Source organism: Puntigrus tetrazona, chromosome 3 (genome assembly GCF_018831695.1).
Source record: "Puntigrus tetrazona isolate hp1 chromosome 3, ASM1883169v1, whole genome shotgun sequence".
In the NCBI taxonomy this organism is placed as follows: Eukaryota; Metazoa; Chordata; class Actinopteri; order Cypriniformes; family Cyprinidae; genus Puntigrus; species Puntigrus tetrazona.
Window position 1 is genome coordinate 7,058,861 of NC_056701.1, and position 22,807 is coordinate 7,081,667.

The window sequence follows — 22,807 nt, forward strand, 5'->3', positions numbered from 1 at the left end:
AAAAAAATGCTTTTTTTATCTTATATAACATTATAAATGTGTTGAGTGTCACTTTGATCAATTGTTTTATCATTTTTTTTGTAGTTATTTACTTAATAGAGTAGATAACGAGAAAATAATGACTGAAAAAAGTACACAAATAACGCATCTTTTAGCTAGGAGACAACATTTGTATGCACCTTAACACACTACCTGTGGCTGCTATATTGGGCCGTACACAAGACTCATCTCTGCCAGGTCGTTAAATACAGTGGTTTGCACTCTTTATAATGAGGTCACAGCATCTATAATGTCTAATAGCAAATCAGCCAGGATTTAGAGTTGATGCAGTGTTGACATTGGATTGTGACAGCATGTAAACTGCATGGATATTAGTCTTGTGCATGGACTGGAGGGCATTATTATGGTCATGTGGATTTTGCATAGGTCAGCAGGTACTTTGCTGAGGGGCAGCGCTGCGCATTGATTGGACAGTGCACTCATTATGGGATGTGTTGCCGTCAAGGCATGCTAGCTTCTGCTCAGAATGTTTGGTGCAGTTGTATGAGCTGGGAATCACTGGCAATCTATATAAATGGCGGTGTGGTTCAGACGGATATTTGCATTGATCACTTCATCGCTTCCTCACTACTGGGTCCTCTACAGTGTATGGGTGCCGTCGGAATGAGTGTCCAAACGGCTGAAAAACTTCAGTATAATCCAAACATCTCCATTCCAAAAATGAAATGCCTTATGTAGCAAAAAGCTGCATGCAAAAAAGAAAAAGAAATAAATATATATATATATATATATATATATATATATATATATATATATATATATATATATATATATATATATATATATATAAACAATATTTCTCTCCTGATTCAGATGAGATGACTTTTAACACTGGTGCAAGCAATATTATAGATTATGTTCTAGCTAGTAGCATGGTTCAAGTCTAAAATTATGATTTCATTATTTTTTCACTCTCATTCTGACGGCACCCATTCACTGCACTGCAGAAAAACCACTGCTGAGCGAGTGATGCAATTCCACATTTCTCTAAATCTGTTTCAATGAATGGATGGACTGGGAGGAAGCACTTTTTCGTTTTTTGGGTGAGCTATTCCTTTGTAAGGATCAAAAATAGCTACATATTGCCGGAGAAATGGAATGATCCTTTTAGAGTAAACATCATCGAAAAAAAAAACAGAAAAATGTGTGGATATTAATACACCACCTTGTTTGTTCCAAATCTGCTTGCGTTAAAAGTAATGCCAGCGTCATAGGTTGCAACTCACAAGTGAGCCACATAATCTGCCGCCATTAACCGCCCAGCTGTTTCAACCATTGCATGTGCATTTCCACCGACGCTCGGCTGCGCGCGGAACATTTTTTGCTCTATTTATGATGAATATACAGTACTAGACAGATGCGACAGAAGTGCAGACCCATTTGTTTTGCTGTAAAGTGATGTGCGCTAGTGGGGATGTTACAGAGTTTTCAATCATATTCGGTTCAGTGTTGTGTTCATCTTAGGTGCTCTTAGCGGTCCCTTACCGGCACTGAAATACTATAGTAACTAACTGATGGAAATGTCACATGCTGGATAATCTATTAGAGGTGTGAGGAAATCTGCATCGTCTGTAATGCAACAATTGCAGCTGCACTTTTCGAGGCAACAACTTTCTAGCAAATAAGACGCTTTGTTTTGTAGAAATTATTTGTGGCTATTTTGGTTTTACTTTCAAACACCACCATTAAACTGTGGTTAGTTTTGTACAATTCTATGTCAGGCTGTAATTTTAGAGCAACAAAAAGACTGCCAAAATGAGAGATTAAGAGACTGAGATTGAAAATCCGAATGTATAATTTAATAATTAAAGTGCACTATCGTGGATTTTTGAAAATTACCATTCATGATGCAGTGTGTAACAGCAATAAGTGAATGAAAACAACCTTTAAAGTTTTAATTTTGTGCATAAAGTTAGTGCATGTCAAATGAAAGAGTCGACTGAATTATTGAATTGAGTTTTTTTGTTAAATGAATAACAAGCCATTTTATGTTGATGGTAAAATTAAACACTAGCTGATTGCCCGCCCCCTTATTGGTCTTTTCGAGTTGGTCTGAATGAAAATGCCAATTCATTCTTTGCCACTAGGTGCCGTTTTTTTAGCTTTAAAAGCAAACGCTTCTTTAAAGCGACCAGTTACTGGGTTTGTAAAAATCCATCGTCGAATGAATCGTTTGGGAGTCACTGAACAAATAAAGTAAAAATATATGCATATTATAAAAATTAAAAAATAAAAGTGATATTTGACCTTGTATGTATTTCAGCCTGGGACTCCCAAAAACAAATTACGAGCCTTTCATAATCCATAATAAGGGCACTTTAATATATGATAAGTATCTGCAATTGAAAATAAATAATACACACTTTAAAAAAAAATAAAATCTTTAACAGAGGTTAGCCGTGTCATTCTGTACGTGCCTATTCAAGCAAAGTTAATTTCTGGTACGTTATCTTTATATTCTGGACGGTTTTAAGTTACTCAGTTATTCTGTTTCTATCTGCTGCTTCACTTATAAGCCAAACCTCCTTCTTTTCCCTAGATGCATGTCTCTGACTTTAGCATGCTCACGACTACTGAAGTCTGATTCCGTCCGCGCTGTTTGAATTAAGAATGTTCAATAAAGACTTTGAATCTTCTTGGTGCCGTCAGACTGTGAGCTTTGACTGGCGGCCCTGGGGGGGCTGTTCACTCAGGACACGTTCTTGCCTTCCATATGTGCTATTTTTTAATTGTTCATGTTTGTAAACAAGCACCAGATGGATATCTCACTGCATTTTCAGCGACTTGCAACATTAATGTCATAACTATGTCAAGTCAAGAATTAGAGCGAATGTTACTTCTGAAACAAGGAAGCCATCGTTTGCACAAAAAGGTTACTTTTTTTTAATTACGAGAAGCGTTAAATGTCTACGTGCGTTTATAATTCCCGCAACACAGAACCTTCTTTTCTTCTGTTAATACCCAGTTTCGTAATAAAAAGTTTAAACATCATCGGAGGCTGTTTATTTGTTGGCCAATTAGATATTGATGTTTCAGCGGAGAGAGGAACTGAGCTGATATCGTCCCGAAGCCAATGTTGGTATGAAGCCAGTCTTACCCTAATGAGTCCATCTTAAGAGTGTGTGTCTGTGAAAGACTTTCTGCTCTCTCTCTCTCTCCCTCTTTTGGGTGTGAATTATTCTTCCTCTGCTCTCTTTTTTCTTCCTGCTGTGTTTTGACAGTGCCTCTTGTTTTCTCTCTTTTTTTTCCACACTGCCCTTCCACTTCTCTTTCCAAGGGCTCCCTCCTGCCCCCCTCCTTCCCTCTCTCTGCAAACAGGCAAACAAACAGCTGCCTTTAGTCCCTGGCTGGTTAGCTGTGGTGCCTTCTCCCTCGGCTCAGAGAACTCCCTGACAAACACACACACACACACACACACACACACACACAAACCAATACACACGCCCCCGACATATCTGAATTCTGCTGGGATAACATGCTAACAAACGACCAGGCATGACATAACACTGCACTTATCATGCCTATTGATCTGCATTGATCAGGCCAGGTCTATCGCTGCATGACTGTGCAACACTTAAATGACATGCTTGATTGTTACTGAAACTCTGTTTTTATTCGTGGAATAACAGACAGAAGGAAAACATAAATTACACTGACAAAAATGGAATTATTTATTATAAAATAAATAAGATTTATTGTTTTTTATTTCACTAAGTGCGCTAAATTCATTTTAATTTATTCTATTAATTCTAGTTATTCCAGTTAACATTTTATTATTATTAATAATATTCATTACAGAGGTTATGTTGTTGTTATTTAATTTAAATATTATTTTTACAAACCTATGAATGTGGCTTTATTTTGGCAAAATTAATAATTTAATTAAATTACAACACTACTACTACTTCTAATAATAATAATAACTTATAATGATGATGATGATGATTAATTACTAATTACTGTATTTAAGCTGTTTTGTTCATTTATTACTTTATTAATTCATATATCATTATTTAAAACCCATGTATTAATATAAACTGTTATTTTTTTATATATGTTTATTATGAAACATCACTTTGATCACCAAATTTGATCATTTATTTGCATACTTGTGGATGTAGTTTAATTCTGCTAAGTTTGCCAAAAGTAGTATTTAATTGTATTAAAGTTGCAATAAAATGTAAATAATACTAATAATAATAATGATAATATTACATGTGATCATTACATTTACAGGCAAAGGAAAAAAATTAATTTAGCCAAGATTTAGTTGACTTCTGCCACCATTTTTAGCCACTTTCTCCCAAATATAGCACGGCATATACGTTCAGTAGGAAGAGTGCTTTTAAACCTATCCGTGAGTTCTGTTGAATGCCTGTGAGCTGAGCTATTATTATTATTAAAGTCTGTAAGCTATTATATTCAACACTCTCTCCAGCTCCCTCCATCTCCACCCGCGCAACTGGGTTCAGCTTGACTTCCCTCTCCAGGCCGGCGCTCACGCGAGGAGCCGACTGACAGGATGTGAACGGAATGATGCACGACTGACATTTCCCATCCCGTCGGGCAAGCTCTTCCGTTTCGTTTCCGAGGAATTTCACTCCAACCGAGCGGCCGCGAATTCCACGCGCGCTTCTGCTCGAGGACGAAGCGGAAGTGGATTAGTGAGGGCCCGTACCGCGTCGCACGCATTGCCGTTTTCGTACCGTCCCACACAGAACGCAAAAATGACGAGCTGCGGTCGGTTGTTCAGCCGGGCGGCAGATGGCAACACCCTTTTATGTGCCGATCAGTGAAACGATTCTGGCTTTCCCTTTAGCTGCTAAATCGGCATCAAACGGCATCCTAGTTGGGGAAAAAAAATACCACAGCAGGAGCAGCCTTGTGTCTTGTTAAATATGTTGGATAACCAGAGCTGTTTTGGACCGCTCCTCGGAAGCGGCAAAAAGGCGCTTTTAATTGGGGAATGTCTTGGCCTGGATGGATCGTGATATTAAGCAATCACACAGTGGTATTGTGTTGGCAACAGAAGTGGGTGTGAAGCCATTCTGAAAAGCTTTAGCTGGCAGAGCCACTTTTGACAGCAATACCCCAAGTAAATTGCCCCGCGCTCCATTGATTGGGCTCTATTTTAGCCTTTCACAGCTGTAAACCGACGCAACCCACCCCCTCACCGAGTCGATAGACATGATCCAAAGACAGCAGCCAAACAATCCGCTATCTGTCCAGACGGACCCATTCGGCTAATTTAACATGCACTCAATTTATGAAAAAGAGCTTTCATTGATTTTTCTATTCATATGCACTTGTTGATCAAGACATTCCATTGTGCTCTATGATCACGCCGGCGGTTCCCGATCGGTGGCATACGAAGGTGCGCGCTCCTCCCCCGGTTCCAGATGTAGTTGGGTTTTGTTTTTTTGTTTTTTCTTTCTTCACCGTGCTCTCTGAGACTCGCACAAAAGCCTTGATGCCTGGCGCCTGCAGTTACAGGCTGCTGCATTCATCCGCACATTCAGAACAGCACTTCAACACACAAAGGCCGCGACTCAGGCGCAGTCTCGAAAGGGACGCCCAGTTCCTGCTGCTTTTGTGCCTTTTCACAACAACTGGGACAGTCGCGACTGCATCCACGCGAACTCCTTTTTATATTTCGCTCTGTCTCCCCCCAGCGAGTTGCAAAAACCCCATTCATTCAGTAATGAGCAGTCTCATAATGCAATGACTGTCAACACATAATGAACCAACAGAAGAAAGGCCAAGGCTGTTGCGACTAAACAGACATGTGAAGTATTTGCAAACAATCTTTTGCACCAAAACTGATTTTGATGCCGGATTCGTCACTCAATGAAACCGTTCGACTACCTTAATGGATTGTAATTACTTCAAACAACTACAATAATCATCCGAATTTCAAGCAAAAAGACTAAAACGGTTTCTCCTGTACAAAACATATACTTACATTGTATTTTAAGTTGATGCCGTTAGAGAGCAATTATACAAGGAAATACTGAGTAGTACTATACAGGTCGGGGGTTAAGGTTTGGCTTAGGTGAGTTATTTGTAATTATGCTAACTTGCTATTACCGCGATAAGTATATATTCGATATATAACGGTCACCTTCACCAATGAAGTGTTACCACATAGTTTTTTTTCCTGATTAAAACTGCTGCATTTCACTGAAATGTTATAAATAGATAAAAATTGTGTTGTACAAGAAAAATGTACAAGAGTAAACAGTTTGCATTAAAGCGGTAGCTTGCATAAAGTTTTTTTCTTCTCTCAATTACACACACACACATACACACACACACACACACACAGTATTTATACATATATGCATTTTCAAAAATAATGTTTTTTAATTGTGCATTCCAGTTAATCTCAATCAAACTGCACATGGGCTATTTTGAATATGTAAGAAATAACAAAAAGAAATCAGCTTTGTGTGTGTGTGTGTGTGTGTGTGTGTGTGATTATGCATAATTGACTGTTTCTACTATCGAATGTACATGCAACACAACAAGAACACTAAAATAAAGTTCTACTTTTAAATTAACTTCTTATTTACAGTTTTATCAACAGTTTATTCATGTATATACAGCGTTATTTTTACAGATATTTCACACTGAAATCTGGCGATGATTTATTCATGTTTGCTTTAGCTTCTTTTTAAAAAAACAATGCCTTGGATGCTGCAGTGTCCATATGGACCCTCAGAGGACGCTCCCTTTGAATGGCCTTACAGGAAGCTACAAGCAGCAAAAAAAACTTACGCTGCTGGATGATTGACAGCATAACAATACCCTAAACCTGTGGGGGCCCGGAGAGTAAGAGATACAGATAAACAGACAGAGAGAAAGGAGGAGAACAGAAGGAGACAAGGGTCTGAATCTGTTCTAAAAAGAAGAAAAAAAAAACAGCAACAGAAAAAGCAAAGGTCTTGTGCACTCATGAGATGCTGGTGCACTGAACAAGAGAAAATGAAAATTATATGTCCTCTCAGCAGCTGGCCTGGACCATCTGCACACACCTTTGCTTAATGCAGCTAAGTGCACTTGAGGAAGATAGAAAACCAAGAGACGGTATGATTCAAAGGAGCGTTAAATGCCGCGAACAAGCGCTCTCCATAACTTTCGAGCCAGAAGGTCAAACTAGGACAATGTGCAAGTCCCAGTTCTCGACCGTTTGGTTTTGTTTAAAGATACAGCGAAGAAAACAGCGGGGAAACGTCAAAACTGTTAGTGGAAAGCTTCACCGCTGAATAAAAAACACCTGGAAAAAATCAAAAAAGAAAGAAAACTAATAGCTAAACTGCTATTAATTGGATAATATTTTAAAAACCATTGCACATTTAATATAACAATTCAAATGATTCCCCCCTCCAATAGTCCCTGAGCAACTATGCCGTATACAGTTTCTCCTTGTTCCTTTCTTTTAGATTGCGAGGGAAATAAAATCATCGTTGGAAGCTTGACCATCACAGCCGTTGTTTCAAGACACGGTAAAATGGGCTAACAAATCATGCATCTGACAATAATGTTGCTATGACTGAATCACTACGTGGATCCATATGTCAAATCCAGACCATTGCCGTGAAAGCTCTGCCAAAATAAAGATGACACAGATGCGGTCGATCTATCAAATCCTTTTCATCGCACACAGGAAATGCTGAGCACCGGCCACTTTGGCAAAAAGCAAAGGAGAAGCGACTCGAATAAATTTCTCCAATGATCACTGCCACAATATAAAAATGGGAGCTATCATTAATATCGTGCTAATGCTCGACTATAATTCATCTGCTCGGAGCTTAGAATAATTGTTCTGACACTCGGACAGAGACGCATAAATCCTTCGCTCTGTTCGGAGAGAAAGTGTTTGGCAGGGAACCAGTCCCGAAGCGAAGCGCTGGCATTTTAGACCTAAACCGACATCAAGAGGCTTCTGATCGCACTGAGGCGTGACGTTTAAAATGGAACCTGCTGCTTTGAGGAGATTCAACTTTGGTCCAGTCGTGTCCATTTACCCAAATGTCACCCAGCCGTTTACTTTTTCCTGCCAGCGCCAGGCAATGTGCTCTTCTGCGTGGACTCTGCTCTTTAATATTTAAGCGTCCTTGTGATTTCACTTAATGCGTGTAAATACGGTGACATAAATACTCAGGCAGGCCTGTTCATTCTAGACGTGCAAAGGTCGAGCGGTGGATGATTTTATCCCGTGTAACACTAGAGTCCTTTAATTCGAGGTTTCCTGCAGGCCCCTATAACACATGATTAGATGTTAATGGTAAAACGCGCGTTTTCAAGAAAGAAATGTGATATAGATGATACGTGATAGAGGTATCAGGAGCCATGATCTTTCTGAATCTCTGTATGGCTCCTCGTTTTCTGATATCCCATTACGTTCACTTAAATAAAGGTTAGCTCGTTTAAACCCGCGTAACTTATTTTGCAGTAAGTACCTGTAAAACGCGCCCTGATATTTGAATGCGTTATTCTGATTAAAAACTAAACAATAACGACAGCCATCTCTAAACGTATTTGTAAATACTTTACAAAATGTTTGCTCTTTTTGCAGACACGCTGGTTATTAGTAGGTTAAACTCTAAAGGATAGGGTATAATTGAATCAAAGTGTCATATTTGACATTTTGTGGGATATAAATGACCCGAGCGCATCCGTCATTACGCGCGAGCGTTTATTTGTGTCTGACGCATCAGGAGCGCGCTCGTGGTCTATACCTATAAGCATAAAACGTCAATAAAACAGCGATAAATAAACCTCGTTATATGCCAGAGGTGAGAGAGATATCCGTGCCGAGCGCTCCTACGGCATATACAAACCATCATAAAAAAAAATTAATAATAATAGTAAAATAAATAAACCTCGGGTTCGTACCTTACTGCGTTTCCTCCTGATCTTCAGTGAATCTCATTCATTCTTCAGTCCTCCTGTCGTTTATCTGTCGGTTTCTCCTTCTTCGTGCGGATGCATGCAGATCAAAAACGAACAGCCCGAGCGGAGCAGTCCAGAGAATTAACGGAGGGAGAAAATTCGCGATAAAGACGCACGAAACGACGAAAAACAATCCGACATGTTAAGTTCTTACTCGAATGACCGCGCTCGCGTCAAAATCCCGACAAAACAACTCGCACCGTCCGTGCGACGTTTGACACGCGACTCACTGACGGTAAGTCCACACGAGACGCGAAGAAGCGAGTAAAATATCGTCCGCAGTCCCGTTTTCAGCACTGTGCATAACGCGTAGCGTCTCCCCAAATCCAAGAAGCAAAACACGGACGCGCAGAAACGTCAGGGGTGGACGCTGGGAAGCCCGGGAGCGTTCATATCGGATTCCTTGCCGTATTTAACGCACGCATTAGAGCAGGAACGAAAGGTTGCGGTGTCGACCCATGTGTCCTCCCGCCTCGGAACCAGCAGTCGCTCTGACTCCCTCCGACTGAAGAAGCGTAGCGTCGATGTATCTCTCTCTCTCTCTCTCGCGGCACACCGACCGACTTCTTATCTGAACCCCATCTAAATTAATAAACCGCATCCAGTTTATTAATTTGCACCGTGCGTGACCGTGCGCGAAATGACAATGTATTATTGATCAGTCTCGATGGCTGATTCATTGACTGATTCAACCTGGTAAATAATTGAGGGCTTGCTTACATGCAGCTTATTTTTAAAGGCTGCTATGTTTAAACTTATACAGTAGCTGTTGTGTGATGGAGGTCTCCTGACTGATCCGACAAATGTCTTGAAGTCTGCTGTCCAGCGTGGCGAGGTGATTATTGTGAGATTATTCAGAGGGCTTTCGGCATGGGACGCCTCTCGGTTGAGCTTTCACTGTTGAGTATCGAAGGGGGGCGTGGTCTGAGCGGGGGCGGGGTCGTAACCGATTAAACGTATATGAAAGGGGCGGTGCTTGTGCCGGGGGTGTGGTTTATTACAGGCGATGATAATCCTCAAGTCTACACTCCTTCTAGACAAGGACTTTTTTTTTTCTTATGTTTTCCTTCACAAATCGTGCTTAAAAATCACTTGCCAGTGTGTGTTAGTCAATATTTTATTTTAAAATAATAATCACAGTTCGATAATTAGGTCCAGATTAGTATTGATGTACAGTAATTATATAATTATCATGTAACACGGGGACTGTAAAGTGCTACATTATCTTTTTGAAATCAATTTTAATCAAGCGTCACTAGTCTAATCATTAATGAGAGACGCGGTCGATGAAGATTACATCTATTTAAAAAAATTGATTTGAAAATTATGTTCACTCACATATGAGATATATATATATAGGCTACATACCAATTACAGCTGGCCTATGCCAGTGTCCTCTGTGACAGCCCGTTTCGTTAAGATTCAGTGTTGACCTTAAGGGATTTGGTTAGTGCTCTATTTGAAGGGCAGTCATGATCACATTAACTGTCAAATCAGAGGAAACTGGCTCAAAGTCAACAGGATAGCCTACATTTTCCTTTCATTACCAAATGACTTTTTTCAATAGTTCTGGCCAAAGCAACAGACCATTTTCCCCCGACAAGAGATATGTGCTCAGACTTTTGATTTTCTTAGGTAATCTATGAGGATTTAATGTCCTCTTTGCATCCTATTAGACTTGCTTTACGTATTATATGTATTTTCATGCATTCAACTAATGTCACACAAACAAAACTGTAAAAAACGTTATGCGTATAACTTGCATTTTACTTGCAAGTAACTATTTTTGTCCCACCAACAAATATGGTTGCAAACAAAGTCAGAATCAGTCATGTCTCCAGACAAAACAGTAATGGCATTCCAGAATGAATCGGCGTTTGAACGAATCGGCCGAGTGAATGAATCATTTATAGCCACTTATAATCCTTTACATATGACCGATTCTTCTTGTTAAAATAAAAGCTCTGGCTCTTAACTGACAAAAGCCATACATTTTTAGTTTGGAACTAAAAATACAAAAAACAATGCCAAACAAGGAATTCGGCTTCAACTGTCAAGAATATCCATTGATAAAAAATTGGGGAGTGTTGGGGATAAAGTAGGTAAGTAGTACTATCCTATAGGAATCTTCATCAAGTATCGGGTATCCTGCTGTTCCTGAAGAGTGGGCTGCAAAATATGATAGAAAACTACCAATTCATGTTAAGTAAATTTACTAAAATTGGTTAAAACACGTCGAATGCTGTGATTCGGCCAATCATAGCCCTGAGATTTCAACTGTGAAAAGTGCAACCTAGTTCAAAATACAAACTTTAAATCTGACAGAGGTGGTTATCTAAGCTCTCTCTCTCTCTCTCTCTCTCTCTCTCTCTACATCCACCCACACATCCACATTACCATAAATGTCTTCCTAAATATGAAAAAAAATTAGTCATAAAAAAATTGCCATAGAATATATCTGCTTAATTTGAGTTTGAGGTATATCAATACCGTATCAGCAGATATTAATAATATAAGTTTTATATGAACTTTCATTAAACCCTTTGATTTAAATAGTAGTATGTTAACGTTAAGCAACGGCAAAGATAAAACAAATGCAAAACACGATAAATAAGCATGTGCATTTAAACACCCAACATTTTGATTTAGTGTGCGTATTCATTTGTGCACGCTCATTTACCCTACATTTCATATGTTTCACCTTTCTAACACTCACGTGGTATTTTTGTAAAACATACATTTATTTTGTCACGCTATAAATTCACAGAGAACACATCTTTGCTTTGAAAAATGCAGACACGTGCAGCAGAGCGGGGGAAAGGCACACGGTTCCTATACACATTTTTTGTTTTAAGTTTAATGCATTTTGTCTCGAGAGCTGCATTTTTTAACACCGTATCATGCACGGCATACTGAAAGAGACACAAGTACAGCAAACCCATCCTAGCTCTTATATCACACATTATAAAAGAAAAACGACGTTAAAGCTGCGAATTCATTTTTAGCCCGTTTAATTCACTATTTTAAACATATTTCAATAAATAGAGCTGATAAAAAGACAAACGTACTATTCTAGCGTGAAGTGACGTTCAGGTGCTTTTACAGAGGTGAAATGAGTGCATTTAAACAGCAAGTACAACTGTATAGGTTTGGGCCCGAGGTGTGGGTGAGAGCAGGCATCATTTAGTCTGGCTTTAATGTAGAAAATTGCATTTTTACATTCATTTTTGTGCAGGCACAGAGAAGCCTTAACTCAGCTGTGTAAAGACGCCTTAATTCGGGATTTCAATATTGGCCATTTATCATCAGCCATACCGTGAAAAGTATTATCAGCTTGTCAGCATTGGCCAGACTTGTAATAACCTGAGATATCATTCATATCCAGAGCAAGATGAGTGTAATACTCGCGAGAAAGTTTGATGCTTTGGTTTGGGTGTTTTGAAAAACCGCTCTCAAATGACAAATTCTTTCTTTTTTATTCAGCAAACTAGAACAAAATCTCGAGCTGCAAAGGTCACTGAAATACCTGAGCGTCTACATTTCTTATTTTTGCGTGACATAGTAAAAGAACACAGTGATGAGTGCCCAACTAAGAGAAGAGCTCTCCACATGTCATGTTTTCCTCCACTTTAATGCAAAGATTTCATTAGATTCGGTATATTGATTCAGACGAGCTACATCCTGCTCACGGTGAGAGCTCGTTTCAGGGAGAAATGTGACTGCTTGAGAAGAGGAAGACCCGAGAAGAGAAACAATCATCCGATGGCTTTCTTGAGCTCTGCTACACCACTTTAAGACCTCATCGTCCATCAGCGATCATCGATGCCCTTCATCTGACAGGTGGATCTTCATAAATTGTAGCACCTCAAAACCTAGCCGCTCGTTCTCGCTCTCTCTCGATCTGTTTCTCTTTCTCTTTTGCAATATGAAATAGTCCATTATCTGCTCTCAGGGCTAATTGGTGTATTAACGCCATGCTGTGGGTGACAGAGGGAGCAAGGGAGACGCTGGATGAATATGGATGAGAGAGAGTCAGAGCGTTCGTGTGCACGGGAGAGAAAGACTGGGGGAGGGAGTTGCGCAGAAAGAGTGAAAATGGGAGGCCAAGGTAAATCTTTTCAGCAACACAAGTGGTTGAGAGGTGGATGGCGAAATGACGAGTGGTGGTGGGGAGGGGAAAAAAAAAAAACGTCCAGTAATGGCTGCATTTTTTTTTTTTTTCCAGGCGGCCTTCTCTCTATCCATCTCTATTCCTCTCTCACCGACATTGCCCATCAGCCCAATTATCCACTTTCCGTGGCGCCAGTGCCAGCATATGGAAATGCAAATTGCACAGAGAAATGTTTTCCTTTTTTTCAAAAGCAGTAGAAGGTAAGTAGCTCTCGAGGATGGGGGGAGACAGAGGAAGCGCGTGCACGCTGTGTGTGTGTGTGTGTGTGTGTGTGTGCGCGTCGGTGGGAAGTACGTTTCTGGATGATGTGCGTCACCTCCACATGTATTCCCAAGCGTTCCAGTTGCTTAAAGGGGTAGCTCACTCAAAAAAAAAAGAGTATTTGCTGAAAATCTATCCAAGCCACAGATGAGTTTGTTTTTTTTATCGGAGCAGTTTTGGAGAAATTCATCATTTGATCACTCGCTCACAATGGATTCTTTGCCATCAGAATGAGAGTCCAAACAGCTGATTAAAAACAAGCTGGAATCATAATCATACTATCATAATAATATCTACCTCTCTGCATTTTTTTTTTTTTTTGTATGTAACACCGTTTGTACCTACTTTATTGCACGTTGCACCATTCCACTGATTGGCGCTAAAACACAGGTTCAATACGTGAACCCTGGTACATTGCAAGAGTTCAGAATTTAAATATTAGGGGACTTCTGGAAATGTTGGAAATATGCCCTACAACAAATCCACCCTAAACCTACCCCATAGTTTTAACAAATGCAAAACTGTGAAAAACTATAAAACCCATTTGTTTACGCGACTTCCTTTCATGCAGATCAAACCATATACTGAACAAACTTACCATCTATGAAAACCTATAGATATGAAGCTATATATGTGTGATGCTAAAGTTCAAATCTCCCAGCATGTTAATATTACTTTGAAGTCAAAACACGATATTCTTTAAGTAACTGTGTGAAAATGATGCTTTATTAATCTAAACCCTCTACATTTGTTTGCAGTGATACGTGCTAATTGGTGCGTGTTTTGTGTTTTGCTAAAAAAAAAGCGTGTCCAGGTATGTTTATGCTGCGAGACCGGGTAGGATAAAAACATCACAATAATCCAGAAGTAATCCATGCATCTCCCGTACATCACTTAACACCTCGTGGGAAAAAAAAGCTGCATATTTGTAAAAAATAAATCCTTCAATGAGAGTCTATCAGGAACATGTTGAATATCAAGCATTTTTTTCAGAGTGAAAGCAGTCAGAAACAGCTCTAAACAAATACGTTGGTGCATTTTGATGTGGCAAGACAACAGAGAACGGACTTTTTCACAAGAGGAAGCATTATTATCAATTACAGACTGTTTTTTTTTCTAGACAAGGCCTTAATGATGGATTTGTTTCAATGATGTAATACTAATGATGCAATACTACGACACAATGATGTAATACTAAATTCCTCCAAATATCTACTGATGAAGAATCAAACCTACGTCTTGGACGAAAACATTTTCAGTGAATTTGAGCCAAGTATTCTTTTAACTATGAACAATTACGTCCTTGCACGTGAATGCACTGCGACACACGCCCAGGCAGGTTTTTTTTCTCCATCCTCTTCATATTCCTGCATCTCTCCCGTGCAAAAGCCCCCAGGCTGCCGAGTTAGCATGCAGCTTCCAGCACTTTAAGTTTACAGATCAAAGGTCCATTTCCGTTCCCTCGTGCACAACATGGAGACATGTGGCGTACGATTATTCCGATAAGCTGCTGATATCCTCCAGGGTGGAAAGGATCAAATCAGAGGCTTTGTTGTGTTCATTATGCACACTCTCTCCAGTCACCTCTCCTCACGGCTCCTCCGGAGAGCGCCGCAAAGGCGACTCCTCGAATCCGCCGCATGCTCAATTATTTTCAATTATACCCATTGGCCTCCCTTGTATCTTTTCCCGTAACTTAATTGTGATCTGAAATGACTTGTTGATTGACAGCAGAAGGCAATTGGAGGCGGGAGAGATGGTGGCCCCTCTGGTAATTATCACAGATTGGTGTCAAGCACACATATTCCACAACTCCCTCTCTATCCGACAACAGCCTTCTGCGTCGGTGCAATCACTCAGATGGGACTGAGGATGTCACAGACTGCGATATCATAGTCATATTAAAACTCACGTATGCTGTGTTAACTGCAGTGGTTTTGTACTAATGCAAGACATAGAGCTTTTCCCTGCAATTTCAAGCTGAACTGTCTTTGATGTCTGGATGACCTTGCTTGTTACGAGTCTTTGAGAATTACATAAAGAGCAGTAAAGAAGAGCTCCATAAAGACATTTAATCCAGGGTCGTCGGGGTGCCTCATTTCTAAGGTGATGTACTATGCTTACTCATCTTTCTCAGCTCCATCTACTAGAGAGCAGCAACCAGAGATGTGTCTTGATCGTTTCTGATATGTTATATCTGTATAAAGACAGACTGGCAGAGCTGCAATGGACTCGTTTTCAGGACCATGGATAGCTCAGGCACCATAGAATGTTATTTCAGTACCACGGAGAGCACACTGACAGTACATTCAGTTACAAGTTGCATTCCCACTTGGCATTTTAAAAGCGATGCAAAAAATCTTTATATATGAAAGATGTCATCTCGTTTTTTAAATTTGTTTAGTATCAGTGCAAAACAACAGCTTATCATTAGTTCAAACACTTAAAAACTGTGACCTAACCAGACAACATGACAAAATATGATGCCACAACATGCGATAAAAGGCATGTTGTCTACGTGAATAAGAGTTTTATCCCTAACCATCCATGACAGCTATACATGACGAGCGACAGGGGATTCTATTTTTATAATAGCTTACATTTCTGTGATGCCAAAGCTGGGAACTAGAACATACAAACTGTGTGTCCAGTGCAGTGTTATTTTAGTATCATTGAGGAACAAGGAATTAGCTTTTTTTTTCTCTTCCAGTTTTAGTAGAAGTTGAATGAAAATGAGAAATGTTGCCTTTGCAATATATATATATATATATATATATATATATATATATATATATATATATATATATATATATATATATATATATATATGATAATTCTAAATGATAATCTCAGATGCTAATTATGTGCTTTCTATTTTCTTAAACTATTTATTTTAGTTCAAACATAAACATGATGGATTAATAATAAGTTGTTAACTTCAGAACTTAATAACCACATTAAAAGTGAAAATGGAACCTCAGATCTTCAAATGAAATAAAAGGAAAATAAGATTGTGAACAAACAAGAACATTCCATGATAAAGATTGCATGAGTCAGTGTAAGCATTTGAGTGTTTGTTATAAATAACATTAAAATGTTTTTTATTCTCTATTAAACTGATTACGCACTTCCATTTCCATTTCATTGAAAGTGCAAGACATAGCTTGCAGAGAAAAGCCAGCCCACGCGCTCTTCTGATTGGCTGTGGTTTGTGATTGATTTTGTTGCATCTTGTAACCGCGTCGCGTCTGGTGTGGACAAATTGTTTCTCGCTGTAATTTTATAGCGTCACATAGGACATAATAATATTACCCAAAGACCCAAAACAGTGAAGAATCCTGAGTGGAGCGCCATTTAAAACTGCACTTGCCAAGCAAAATCGTAACTAAACTTAACTTCACATTGTGCCTAAAACCATGCTCCTCATCTACACAGTATTTACCATAATATAACAAACTTTAGGGCTTGTGTTCTTTGTTCTGCACAGTTATGTCTATATTTCATTCCTAGACACCAAACAAGTTTTTCATGATACATGCGTGTTTCCTCATTCCATGTTGTAGTTTATAGTGATAGAGAAAAGTGAAAAACAATTAACATCGGGCAATAACAAAGTTCATTTGAGGTTCTTTCTGAAACTCACAACTGGCTTACTAACTTTATTCCATGGTGGAAACAAGCTTGCATACAAACATATTTTTACCTCTAAGCAAAGAATAAAAAAGGGAGCGTATCAAAGCCTTTGCAATCCAACAGTTCGAAACCGTCTCGTTCAGAACCACGGACAGCTCCTCAAAAATCTCTCGGCCTCACGTGGATCCACAGGTCTGCCCCGGTCCTCTAGCACACTACGACCTCATAAATGAGTGAGCGCTGAAATGCAAGTGTCCAATATTAGTATATTAGACACAGAGGCCAGACAAAGAATATTGAGCAAACAGAGACAACGATGTGGGTGGTCTCGACGGGGTAAAGAAGCAGGAAAGCGTGCAAGATATAATATAAGCAGGGAAGTTATAGAGGAGAGAGAACTCACAGTCCAGCTGGCTCCATGTCTCCACTAACACACATCCAATTATAAAGTCTAGCAGCAGCTTAACTGGCTGCCACAAGCTGGTGAGGAGCCAGTGTTGTATGCAATCATCAGTCCATAGGGTCACTCCGATTCGCCTGACAACACCCACACCCTGCCGCTGAGCTGCCTAAATGAGCAGCGGCAACAGAAAACCCCTCTAATGTCATTAAGGGCCTAATGAGTTTTAATTGGGAGGAGATCTTAACTTGGAGCCCTAATTGCATCTGATTAAAGACAATATTAGTTTTACTGCTGGTAAATTGGTCGGGGAGGAGAACGGAGACGGTTTTAGTGGGATCAATGTGGTCCTGCTGGAGATATTGTTGAAAGACAAGAATTGAAGTAGACATTGAGGCCGGATAGTGGGATGAGAAATGAAGGAGGCATGAAGAAGCCTGGAATCTCTCACCAATTCAGCATTAGGCATTCGGAAGAAAAAAGAATACTGTGGCATTTATGTTTAACTAAGTCAGTATTTTTACCATGTTTGTCCATTTCCATAGTGCAGTCACTTCGACTTAATAGGGTCAAATAGTAGGAGTTTCTCTACGACTGTTTCATTCTGGTGAATCACATCAATGAATTGCTTTGAGTGACTGAATACAGAAAAAAACCTAAGTGATGGTCTTAAATGCATCCCCACTCTAATATCCATTCAGCCCAACAATGGCCTACTTTGCCTCATCATGTCAAACACTCCAGCTATTAACTCCGCCTGCTAGAGAAGCGACCTGTGGAATGGATGTAGCATGATGGGGATAATCACAGGCCGGATTTAGCGCCGTCTCTCAAACATTTGTCCGCTGTCGGGGTCAAGTACAACAAAGCAGATCCCAATCTGCTCGGTGCCCGAGCGACACATCCAGACTTCATAACTCACCTTGTGACAGCTGTGCTTGAGATTAGCCAACACTTAGACGCACGAGCGCCGACAGATCTTCATAATCCCAGTGCTTTCCGTGTGCTCGAGCACATTTGTGGTGAATTGTGGTTGGATCAGCGCTAATTGGACGCATGGCATCGGAGACCGAGGTAAATTACGCCAACACGAGAAGATATTTCCTCTGATTTCAAAAACGATGCGCTTTCTTAATTGCCATCCTCACCTGACCAATTGAAAGAGTTCTTTTATTTTTCCAAACAACCTCTTCTGGCCAGAATATGAGGGTCTAATGAGCTCAGAGTGTCCCCTGAAGCCTTCGGAAGCACCTTGCTACATGTTTCGCTAATACACCAATTAGTCATGAGCTACAATTAGCGAAGAAGCGAGACCCCCAAAGCACATGTCCATAAGCAGTAAACGCTCTAATCTCTCAGCTCTACGGCCATCATCACTTCTTTACTTCGCTCATCTTCCTCCGCGCTCGCTCCCACCTGCGTGGGGCATATTAGCGGAGCGCAGCGGGCTTCTGCTAGTGTGTGCGTGTACGCAGTGTAAGAATGTGTCTACGTTTGCAGGTCGGTGTCTGTATTTAAGTGGGCTGGGACTGGCTGATCGGGCCAGATGAGTAGGGTGTATCAAGAGACATGAAAAGTCAGGGAAGCAGAAATGGGTTTTAAAGTTACAAGCTAAAATACACTCAAAGTGCAAATCTAGCGTGACCGGCGTATCTGATTTCCCCACAACTGCCTCGCTTCTTTTGCTACTAAAGGAAAACCAGTGAACCTCATAAACGGGGGTCTGCCGTCAGTCTAAATGAAGGCGCAGAACCCGAGTTGCTCCCAATGAAAATGTGTCGGTTTGTCGGTTTTTGGGCCGCGGTATTTTATTTTATTTTTTGGCCATGCAAATATGCGAATTATCAGACTGAACTCACCGTGTTGTGCGTGTGCTTGCGAGTGAGAGCGCTTTCATGAATATTCAGAGCCATTACATCAGCACGAGTGGTTCTCAGCTGGGTTTGCTTCAGGACTCAGATTTGACAACAACAACAAAAAATCAAATGCTGAAATGTTTTAATGTTACCTAACGACTGCCGCGTACGGAATCGCTTCCAACGAGTGCCCGAGATAAAGACAAAAAATACATAAATGCGCGCGATACATGAACAATTACATTTTGAGGAGTGTGACATTCGAGCGGGTTTGAAATCGCCCTAGTCGTAAATGAAATTCAACATAATATTATATAATAAAAAAAAAAGAAGATCAGCATTTTGTAACGATTTCCGTCATGGCTGCTGAAAATGTTGCTTTGTCACATCACAAGAATAAACACGATTTTTAAATATATTCAAACAGAAAACATTTATTTAAAAACTGTAACCATGCTTTACTATATTACAGTGCTTACTGTATTTTAGATCAAATACATGGTGAGCATCAGTTCCTTATTTAAAAATAAATATATACATGTATACACGAATGAATGAAACCATTACAGACTCAAATATGTGTATCCTTGTTTTAATAAAGTCTGCCTTGTATTTTCTTTTACTCTCCGTAGTTTTGTCCAGATGTTATTTAAGGGTGGGAGAATGTCTGTGTTTGCATCTAATAGCCTCTAAAAAGTGACAGAAGAATTGACTCCAGCGTTTATTAGGAAGCACAGCCTTTGACATCGACAACAAAAGCGTTTCTGCTGTCCCGATAAGCTAGTTTATTTTCGCTAACGATTGTTAGCCTTTTATTTTCCACCTCCTGTCCTCAACCCTACATCCCATGACCCTTTTTTAGGCTGTGACCCATTAGTTAAGAACCACCGCATTAGCATGTTGGTTTCCTGTTCCTTAACAGCGTTTCACCTTTGTGGGTTCCTGTAAACAGATGCGTGTGCGTGAGCTGATGTTCGCACAATTTGCCATGAAGATATCTGAGAGAAGTTCTCACCTTCTTCATCAGCCGCTGAGTATCTTGAACCTGAGGTTAATTGCAACTAATTAAGTAAAATATTACAGTCAATTAAGCAGTGTGAGAGACAAAGTGAAGGAAGCATCCCTGTGCTTCGGTATCATGCTCTTCAAAAACGGGCCTCCATCCATTCATTTATTCATACTCAGTAGATCTCTCTTTCTCATTCTCTCTCTCTCTCTTTCTCTCTCTCTCTCGCTCTCTTTTTTGTTATGGTTTTATCCCTCCCCTGCTAATGGACACCCCCCATGTCTGGCTAATCAAAAATCAATTAAAAACACCTCGACGCCAAGTCTCGAGAGCTACCCCGGCTGAGGGAAGGATAGAAGCGCTTCCCGCACACTCTCTCTCTTTTTATCAAGCACACACACACACACACACACACACACACACACACTCTCTCTCTCTCTCTCCTCTCTCGTCTCCTCCACTCCCAGGCTCCGCCCTCCTGTCTACTGGAAGTTGGGAACATGATTTACGAGAAGCGAGGACGTAATTTATATATTTTTTTTCCTCGTGCATCCTCTCATTTATTTATTAGATTTCTCTTCCTGTCTCTGGTGGAGAGGAGGATGGGATTAGTGGAGAGTGGTTGAGGGGCCAGACCAGCTGACTGGCAGGCCTGCAGACATGGAGCAGATCTGTCCCTGGCTTAATATCATTAGCACTACTGCTGCTGTCCCCGGGTGGACGCAAAGCACACACACGCAGACAGACGAAAACATTAAAACTATTAAAACCGTCTGCTCGTGAATATAAATCTGCTGAACTTTGGGTATGTGAGTGCACGCACATGGATGAAAACCATTTTTATCTGGGTGTGGCAAAGATCAAGAGTAATTGCAACTGCAAAGTGGCACCTACGTATATAAATGAATTACTAATTGTATGGCTTAGAGGCTCATTTAATTACTTAAAAGCAATTTTGTGTGGCAAAACAAATATTATTGCTTTAAAGCAAGTACTTCCGCTGTTTGCTATTTGAATATGTGAACATTTGATATAAAAAAAAATCATAAATAATAATTAAAAAAATATATATATATATATATATATATATATATATAAATTAAACAAGGGATTTTTTTTGCAATTTATAAAAAAAAATAATATAATATAAAAATATATATATATATATATATATATATATATATATATATATATATATATATGGAACTTAAGTAGATGGCCATGAGCTGGTCTTTAGGAAATTTCACTTCTTCTATTGCTAATCTGCAAGTAAAAGTCTAGCACGACACACTTACAGTAGGTATATTATAGTTACATAAAATTTGATTCATGAACATTTGCAATTCACAGGAATTGAATGATGTTAATTTCAGTTTTGACTGAATTTTTGCAGGAAAACATCAGTTAAAACACACTAGATGGATGTATGGATAAAGCATTTTAAATTCATCATGCATTTTAAAATCGCACGCACTGTAAAGTTGATCATTAATGAAACTGACTAGTAATTTTACAAATTGTTTCTACACTTTTTTCAGTGCATGAAAAAACCCCACTTCAATCATGACAACAAAAGATAGGCATTAAAATATCCAGATAAGTGAGTGGTTATTAAAAAAGTATGATACTTATCAGACTTTTTAATAACTGCCCTCTTATCTGGGTGTTTTGATACTAACATAATATATCCGTGTTTTGATTAGCTTGTATTTATTTATTTATTTAAAAATGCCGGTTAATTAAGTAAGCTAATCAATTAACAGTCAGTGTATGCCTTTTTATAAAGAAAAAAACGGCTCTAAAATCACTTAAATCGTTCTGACTCTAAAATCGAATTGCATCTGCTGCATTCGAAGTTATTTCTAACACTTGTGACTGTGTGAGTTTGTGACATATAAAGTAGAAAATGATGTAGTGCACTAAAATGACACATACGCACACTTATCCGCTTCAGAAAACAAGAACAACAACACACATGAACACATGTGAACTGAGGCAGAAAACAGGCTTCAGTTCAGGTGTGAATGGAGTCAACTCCAGTGGTAAAGAGAGAGAGAGAGAGAGAGAGAGAGAGAGAGAGAGACAAAATAGGGGTTCGTTTTGTCATCTGTCTTTAAGGATAAATCTGAAGTACTGTTCCCTATCTCTTTACACTCATTTGCACTTCCTCTCTATCAAACAAGGTGTTACTGATCCATGCAGCCCGGGCGACTAGGACAGCATGTAACCTCTCAATACACGGCCCCATCCTTCCATCAACATCGAGCAGAGACTGCCCAGCGTGCTCAAATTACACAGCCGGACCAGCCTGCACGGGGAGCGAGGGAGAGATAGAAATCTGAGAAAAACAGAGGACAGGACAGAGAAGGGGATGAAGATAGTGAAACGAGAGGTCAGATGAGGTGTTTCCAGGTCCCTATTAAAGGGACAGTTCACTCAAAACTAAAAAGAAAGAAAAAGAATCG

The 22,807-nt window shown here is 39.6% G+C and overlaps 1 protein-coding gene across 2 annotated transcripts in view; it reads right to left on the bottom strand.

The window, feature by feature from the left end:
* adgrl1a (adhesion G protein-coupled receptor L1a) overlaps nucleotides 1-9,845 on the bottom strand; it is a 146,509-nt gene extending 136,664 nt beyond the window's left edge. For both annotated transcript variants that reach the window (XM_043235353.1, XM_043235352.1), the window contains exon 1: nucleotides 8,959-9,845. The gene's annotated coding sequence lies outside the window, so the exon portion shown is untranslated. The remainder of the gene's footprint in view (nucleotides 1-8,958) is intronic.
* Nucleotides 9,846-22,807: the final 12,962 nt, after the last annotated feature.